The sequence below is a fragment of the Amphibalanus amphitrite genome, unplaced genomic scaffold (genome assembly GCF_019059575.1).
Source record: "Amphibalanus amphitrite isolate SeventyFive unplaced genomic scaffold, NRLGWU_Aamphi_draft 000447F_arrow, whole genome shotgun sequence".
Classification (NCBI taxonomy): Eukaryota; Metazoa; Arthropoda; class Thecostraca; order Balanomorpha; family Balanidae; genus Amphibalanus; species Amphibalanus amphitrite.
Genome location: NW_024881941.1, coordinates 196,202 through 204,634, shown reverse-complemented (window position 1 = coordinate 204,634; position 8,433 = coordinate 196,202). Strand labels below are relative to the sequence as shown.

General features: G+C 44.3%; 1 long non-coding RNA gene across 1 annotated transcript; it reads left to right on the top strand.

Annotated features, from left to right (window-relative positions):
- Positions 1 to 5,961: 5,961 nt before the first annotated feature.
- LOC122391641 lies at positions 5,962 to 8,035 on the top strand. Its single transcript, XR_006258393.1, has 3 exons — positions 5,962 to 6,517; positions 7,502 to 7,652; positions 7,945 to 8,035. It is a non-coding gene; the product is annotated as an uncharacterized LOC122391641 (long non-coding RNA).
- The last annotated feature ends 398 nt before the right edge of the window (positions 8,036 to 8,433 follow it).

The window sequence follows — 8,433 nt, the reverse complement described above, 5'->3', positions numbered from 1 at the left end:
AGTGACACTTGGTTGCCTTTGTGCGAGTTTCAGTTGCAGCCTCCTAGGTACTGCACTGGAAAGCAGATGAATGCCTCTGAAAGATAGGAATATAGGCAAAGTTAGCTGTAGTAGTGTCAATGATAATAGACATGACATTTTTGTCCTTTGACATACATTTGTTGAAGTAAAAAAAGGTACAAAATAAATTGGTTTGTTTCAAGACACGCTCACTGCACAAAGCCGCACAGACATTACACTGGCATATGAAATTGGTACACATAAAACTTGATGATTAAAAAGGTCAAAACTAGCAATAATAATAATTGAAGTAAAAGTTACAATCACAATCATTTCATTTAAAATGACTTGACATAAGTCACAAGACGCAACGCTCCTATTCACTAGAGAAAAGTTTTTATGCTTTCATTATCCTCCACATATCAACCAGCTTGATACCAGGCTGTGCAATAGTGGGTACATAACCCCATGTTGCCATTTTATTAGAGCAAGTGGGGTTACAACAACAATGCTAATGTCAAGGCCCTAAAACATAAGGTTGGACGAAGTTTTCTACCAAAAATGTACTAGAATAGCGCACGAGTCAAAGCTATTTCCGTTGTTTCTTTACAAATATGTCGCAACCAAGCTTTTTCTGTAATAAATCATTATTTCGAAGTTAAGCAACCAGTTGCTATAAATTCGATAAGCAAACACTTATTTTTTATATAAAAGCCTAGCTGATGTAGTCCAACTCTAGTTGAATAATCAAGTAGCTACTAAATTTTCCAGATGTGACACATATTGCGCACTTCAGACAAATGCGTTGCTAGGGCGTTGCTAAGGACTCTTTCGCATGTTTTGCTGCCTGGTTTTTGTTATGAACATGAAGTGAGGGAAGTGAGATGGACCTGGACAGGCTTTTTGATTTTTTATGGTTTTCTAGGACCGTCTCAATTATTTAACTTGACATACTTTTCTTGCTTTTTTATCCGAGGCCTTTCAATAATTGATAGATTCCAGCGTGGAAATAAAAGGGCGAGCAGGCCACAAGGGTACCTAAAAGCAAGTCGACTGATAGTGAAATAAAAGGTAGAAGTGTCTGTTCCATTAGAAATTTAATGTGATGTGATGGAAAATGAAGCAACAGGATCAGACGCAAGAACCACCAATTAAGCAGAACCAGCAAGCGCCATGCAATCAAAAAGCAGTCATGGTAACGTTTGATTAGCTTTCAGAAAACCTTGGAAGACGCCAGACGGTGAGCAATCAAGAGATCTTACTTGGATCTTTTAAGACCAGTAGTTACTTGAAAACGAGAGCCGCCAGGAAATCAGTAGATTCCTCAATGGCAACACATCTCAACATCTATCTAGCAATTATTTGCACCAGCGAGGTGCTATCATTGTGTTTTGTGTCTGTATCCCTAACTGCTCAAAAAATATTTGTCAATAAATAAACAAACAAAATAATGCGTCTTTTTCTACTGAAAGTAAGTCCTCCAAGTGACAGGGGATGAATGATAGAAGGTACCTACCTAATTAATTGTCATCTATTCATTCAATTCATAGGCAATTCAGGGGCATCGATCGGCAGCGCCCTTACTGCATGGTACTGCGGATCGTCGATGGGTTTCTTGATGACTCCGACTCTGACTCAGACTTTCAAAAATCAACTCTGACTTTGATTTCAAATGTCGGCTCTGACTGACTCCGACTCCACAGCCCTAGCGGGTCTGCGGAGGCAATGGTTTTTCGGTGACTCCGACTCCGACTCTTGCTTTCAAAATCGACTCTGACACTGACTCTGGTCAGAACTGTCGACTCTGACCGACTACAACTCCGACTACGGAACCCTGAAAGGTCTGCGGAGGGGATCGAATTTCGGTGACTGACTCAGACTCCAGGCTTTTAAAATCTACTCTGACTCCGACTCGACGACTCAGGTCAGAACTGTCAACTCCGACCGACTTCATGACTCCGACTCCGAAGCCCTACTGGCAGTTATCACGCCAGGGAGCTGCAAATCGTATGTTCCGTGGCGGTTTATGGCATTAAAGTCGATAATGCGGCTGAACCGCACTATGAAACACCCTTATTGGCTGCAAGAACCACGAACGTTAGCGCATCACCACTGGAAAACAGGGCCTCGGCTAACATGTTAACTACTGGGGCAAATGCCCCAGTAGAGTCGAGGAATGCCCCAGTAGTGGTCAGGCTTTGCCCAACCTCCATAAAATGAGAATATATCAACATTAACGCATATTCTTTCATTCGGGAGCGGTTGAAGACGTTTGTGGCAAGAAATCAGGGGCGGCGGAAGAGGGAGTGCACGGTGTGCAGCTGCATTCTCAATTTCCATCCAAAAACATATAATAACATATAACATAAACATATAAAACATATAATAGGCGTGCATTGGCAAACATATCTTTTTGCACCCCATAATCCATCTTCGTTCGAAAGAGCGTAAAAAATAATGACGAAATTACTTCGGCCACTTTTTTGGTCAGGTCAAAGGTCAGGTCATGGTGAAGGCCAAATTTCGCCGATTTTCAGGTCGAATATCGACACTCGACAGTTTACAAGATGCCGACGCATAACTCGGGAACCAATTAGAGCTACAGCACCGCGGAAAAGCGCATTTGATAGCCATATTAGCATGCTTTCTGGTTATCTCTCTTAGATTTGACCTAACGTCAACGGTTTTGCCTGCAAGGGGCAACAATTACCAAAATAAACGATTTTTTTTCGGGAGCAGTTTTTCTGCAATAACTTTTGACTCATACCTTGCACGAGCTTTCTTTTATCGACATGGTGTTCCTCTCGTCAAGGCGCATAAAATTAACCGAATTTGACCTTGAAGGTCAACTTGAAAATTCGACCTCAGGTCAAGGTCATGATCTGACCGGAAATTGTCATGTTACATATCAGTCGATCTGCATCGTCGAGCCAAACACAACTAAGGCATTTTCATCGCTCTAGCATGCCTCTTTCAAAAGTTATTCGCGAAAAACTGTTAGATACCATACGTGAACTGAGATGACCTCAGGGGCATAAACAAGGGTCACGGGTGCTATTTTCATGTTCAGTGTGTCAAAGTCACGTACAGTGTTTTATAGTGTTTAGTGTTAAGAGAATAACTTTCGTCCAAAAGAGGTGGTTTTGAATTTTCTCCCATTGACTTATAATAGAGGTCGCAAAATTGAGCTGACCTTAGGTCACCGATATGAAAATTCCGAGATATAAATTTTGTACATGCTGTTGCCCTTATCAATCGCTGAAAGTTTCAAAGCGATCGGTCACTCGGTGTAGCTACGGCAACATTTTATGAGGTGAGGTCACTTAAAGTGACCTGGTGACCTGATCTTGAATGAAATTGGTCTGAAATTTTTACAACACGTGTAGAATTGATGGATGATGGAGCGCCGCCGTTTTTGAGATATCCGTGAAAAACCGCAGGAAAAACCGCAAGTGTTCAAACCCCCCCCCCCCCAGCAGGGCGTCAACACACTAACGATTTGCCCCAGTAGTCAAAATTCCTTAGCCGAGGCCCTGCTGGAAAACGTGACAGGTTATCGATTAATTGGCCCTGGATTTGGATAAATAACATGTTGATGATCATATTAGCACACATTTACCTTACCATCTATCTCAAGGTTGCCCTTCAGGCGGCTCTAAACTATGGCAATTTCCCTATCTTCAACATGTAAATGCCCTCGGGCGTCCTCGTGGTGACGTAGGCATGGGAGTGCCAGGTTGGTAGGAACTAGACTTCGACGCCCCCTGGCTAATGTCAAACCCACATCTGCAACCCGTACTGCAGTTCCAGTCTGCAAAACGTGGCAGGGTTCGACGAGATCTCGTCGGGGCAGACACAGTGGGGCAGGGGCAGAAATCGGGGCAGCTTTTGAGAAGTCGGGGCACAGTTGGGCGATTCCGGGGCAGACAGTTTGCAGTCGGGGTGGACCGGGGCGGGGCACACGGTACCGGGAGAAAATAATAAAGAAGCGGAGTATTTTTGAAACGCGCGAGAAAAAGTGGGCTGCGCCACAATCGTCGCTAAAGCGCAGAAACTGTCATTTAAAACTGCTGCCATATTCAAACTTCCCTTCATCAGGGCTATGAATGTTTTACGCGCCGTGTTTCGTATTAGCAACCAAGGAAAGGTGCTCCCGGAGCTAACTCCTTTCTAGCCTAACCAAATCGAATCAAATCAAACCAAACCATACCTAGCCTAATCGAACACTCATAAATGTGCCGTATAACCCTCACATAGCTGCCGTCCGGCCAAATGATGCCGCGAACACGCGACCGGCGACCTACAGATTACGAGACTAGCACACTCGGCTCGGCACACTTGAAACCAAGCCATCAAGCTAGCTGATCACCGTCGAGACTCGAGACAAGGTGTAATTGTGTAATTTCAGTTTTTCAATTATGCATTGCGGGCTGGGGCATTGTCCGGGTAGCGCCTATCTTTTGTTGCAAAAACAAAATGCGCCCCTCGCTCCAGATTGATTCGCTGTTGCCATGGCAACATGAGGCAGTTTTGCACCCTTGCCCCCGTGTTCGATGTCTCTCGGACGACGAAGATTCTACGTCGTCCGGCCAATCCCGTTCAAGGTCAGCGGGGGCTCGGCTGCGGTTATCGAACGTGATTGGTCGGACGACGTAGAATCTACGTCGTTGAGCAGATCCTTTCGTAAAAAAATTGTTTAGAGTTTCAACCGCGACCGACTTCAGCATTTGCACGGGTAATGTATTAATATGTGTGGTTTTTATGCCATATATAGGTAGTTCATTTAGGGCATAATCTAACCTGCCCCGAGTAGATGCCCCATTTGGGGCAGAAATTGGGCTGCCCGGAGGTCAAATGCCCCATTTGGGGCAGGATTCCGGCTGCCCCAAACACCTCGTCGAGCTGGCTGCCACGTTTTGCAGACTGGCTGCAGTTTCAATCACCTTACAAGCACACCTTCTGGCAGTTTGATAGGCAGAATGGTCATTACTACCTTCTCCTCATATTCAACACATATTCCCTTTATACAGATACAGTTAAGACCTGGTTATGGCAAGCATTTTCGAGAAAAGATAGGATAAGAGTCCAAGACAAAGGTCGAGAGAAACAACACCAACATAAAACACCGACTATGTAGCACTAATACTGTCAAATTCATAAAAATATATGCATGAGTCGATCAGAAATTCACTGTTGATTTCGAAAATGGTGTCAAATGCCACTCAAATACCCCCATTCGCATGTACGAAGCAATAAAAGACTGACCTTCAGTCCCGCGTGCCATTCTCCATTGGCCACTGTGTATTAAATAACGCGTTCACTGATCGCAAAAAATGAGACCCACATATGACGCGATTGCTACCAGCCAATCAGCGCTCGAAATGCCGAGCGCTGATTGGTGGAGAGGGCCAGTCCATTACATGTCGTTTTCCTTGAACATGTGCGTGAGCGCTGATGCTGCTCACGGGCTGTTGCCATTTTTCGTAATGCTGAAGGCACGGGAGCGAACCCCCCTGAAACCACCCCTTGATGGCGACAAGACAACAATATCGTCAGCATACGCCAGCACATTTACAGCACAGCCACCAACGTGACATCCTATGCCAGTAGATTGTAACATTTGAAGGAGATCGTCCAGGTATACTGGACGATCTCCTTGCCGAATCATTATTTATTTTGCTGTTATTTTGCTGCTATGCCTCGAATCTTGCATCAAGTTTGGCTAGAAAGTAGGACAGAAATAACGCACGTGTGACATCAAAAGTTAAATACAAATTTGTTCTTAAGATCGTAAGTTCTGCTGACAGCAGTAATTTCAGAAGTAACGACAAATGACAGGTTCGCTAGCTGTCAACACCACGGGTAGCACTTGCTGACTTTGCGGCTTACGGAACATCTTTACGAAACTTTTGCACAGATACAGCATTTGCCAAATTATGCCAAATATTGATATGGGGATAATTTTGTAAATTGTAAAGCGCGACTGGCATCTTTTGCAACATAACGGGCGCAGATATAAGCTTGCAACAATCCCTATGTAGGGGGCTACTATTGCATGGAAACTGAAGCATCCTTGGAAACATCTAGTAAACGTGTAAACATTAGGAAATGTTAGGCTCAGTTTCAGTTTCCTGTGCTCAATTTCAGAGGTTACAAAATGACGATTCGAAATAAAATAAAAAGAAATTAAAGCATCTTATTTGATTGCACTTTATCCTGATCTGAGGAATGTGGCCTACACAGCAGACAGACAAAGATCAGCATCAGATCAAGATGACATTGACATGCACATGCTTCATGCCGCAAAAGCCAAAACGTGTTTTAAACATGCTCCACTCTAAAATTCTAAAACTCTAAAACTCTAAACTGTATATGAAGTGATTTTACAGCCCTTACGTGTTCTTGTAAGTGTGTCTTTTCAGCCTAGTTTGTACGTGCATTTCAATCTAAATGGAAAACATTTCTATTGGAGCGTGTTTTGAAGCTCTCGATAAGCTAACATCAGCAGATTTTGAAGGTATGTCAATGTACTGTGAATGTGATCCTTGTAGCTTATGGTGGTGTGGGTGTCATACCTTGACGTCATTGTAAACCAATTGAGCTTTGAAATTTTGCATGAACTATATTATATTGCTTCTCCTCTGCCTTAGGCGGCCAATACCATGAACAAATTTTTAGAGGAAAGATCTAGTCCATCAGGCATATACAGGCCTCTAAATTCTGTGTAGACCTAAGGTAAGGTAAGATAAGGAATCTGGTAGGTACCAATTTAACTTTATTTAAGTGTGTTGTGTTTTTCAAACTTTGTACCCATGCTTAAATGCTGAGTGTCAACACACTTGCAAGTTTTTGTGTAGGCATCTTTGTCAAACTCTTGAAAGATATATCATATTACAGTCAGTTAACAATTACACTTGTTTTTTCATAGGTATCCTGTTTCAAACACTTATATTGTGTTCATTATTCTTTTGTTGAAATTTGAGTCAATTTTAGTTGCAATGTTAACTTGATCATATCAAAACATTTGATGAGGTTAAACCAGTTTGGTAGATACCAATTTAAAAGTTTTTGAACTTGTAAAATTTAATCCAACCAAGTAACTGATCAATAAATAACACTTCATAACTTTTTGGATAGTTGTTTGCACATTTACCACATATTCTGTGTAAATCTGGTGGTGACAAATCCATTTTCAGCTAAATGGAAATTGAACATTGCATCTAAGTTGATGACATACTGTGAGACATTATCAACTGTCCATCCCTGCCTCCATGCTACTCTTTAGTCTGTCTGGTCATCCTGTGCTCGCCCTCTGATGGCATGGATACCATATCCATTTGGATTCGTGTTTGGGATATCTTAATGTGTGATAAGTGTTTGATTTGTATGATTGCTTATGCTTCCTAGGAAAGATTTTCCATAATATGGATAGCCTTACAGAATCCCCTAACCTAGCAATATTCTGCCAGAAGCATATGTAAATCTGTAGGCCTTTTTGCAGGTGAAAGTCATTGCTATGAGGAAGCACTGGAGAGGAGGCTAAATATCTTAAACTACTGGCTGGAGAAGGAAGAAAATGTCAACCTGAAGTCATCATTCCATGATATTTTACTCTCAGATGACTTTCAGTGGGATGGAGACTGTAATATCAAGTGAGTGGAATATGTTTAATTGCATTCAGCATTTTCTTCTACACGCAAAACATGTGTGAACTGGGAACATTCACTGAGTTCCTGACTATATCTTGATTGAATTGTTTTGCATTTGTACTTGCATTGCATTGCAGTTGCATCGTATTCGTATTTGCATTATCAAGTTGCTAGTGATATGCCTTTGTGAAGATTTTCAGTACTATTCACACTGTGCCCCCTAGTTGGAGCGCTTTGAGTACGTGTTCGTATGTACGAGTATTCCGTTTAACCGGCGGCCGTGCTCGGGTCGCAGTGTGCGCCTCTCGCTGGCGGTGCTGGCGCTGCTGGAGCTGCTGCGCCGCTGCCTGGAGGCGGCGCGCGCCTCCCGTCCTCCGTCCGCCGCCGCCCCGGGCGCGCCGCTGCCGCCGCCGCCGGACGAGCTGTCGGTGCGTCAGCGGCGCGCCGCCGCCCGCGCCGTCCAGCTCACCGTGGCGCTGTGCGTGCTGCCCGCGCTGCCGGCCGGCGTCGGCGTGCCGCTCCAGCAGCGCTCCGAGAACGCCGAGCTGCTGCGGGCCGCCGGCGCGCTCCACACGGACCAGTACCAGGTCAGCAGACGGGCGGGTAGTAACGGGTCAGCAGGAGTGGGCAGTACCCGGGGTCAGCAGACAGGCAGTATCTGGTCAGCAGACGGGCGGGCAGAACCAGGCCAGCAGATGGGCAGTACCTGGTCACCAGGGGCTGGAAGTTGGGACGGGTAGTACCAGGTCAGGAGGACTGGGATGGGCAATACAGATCACCAGGA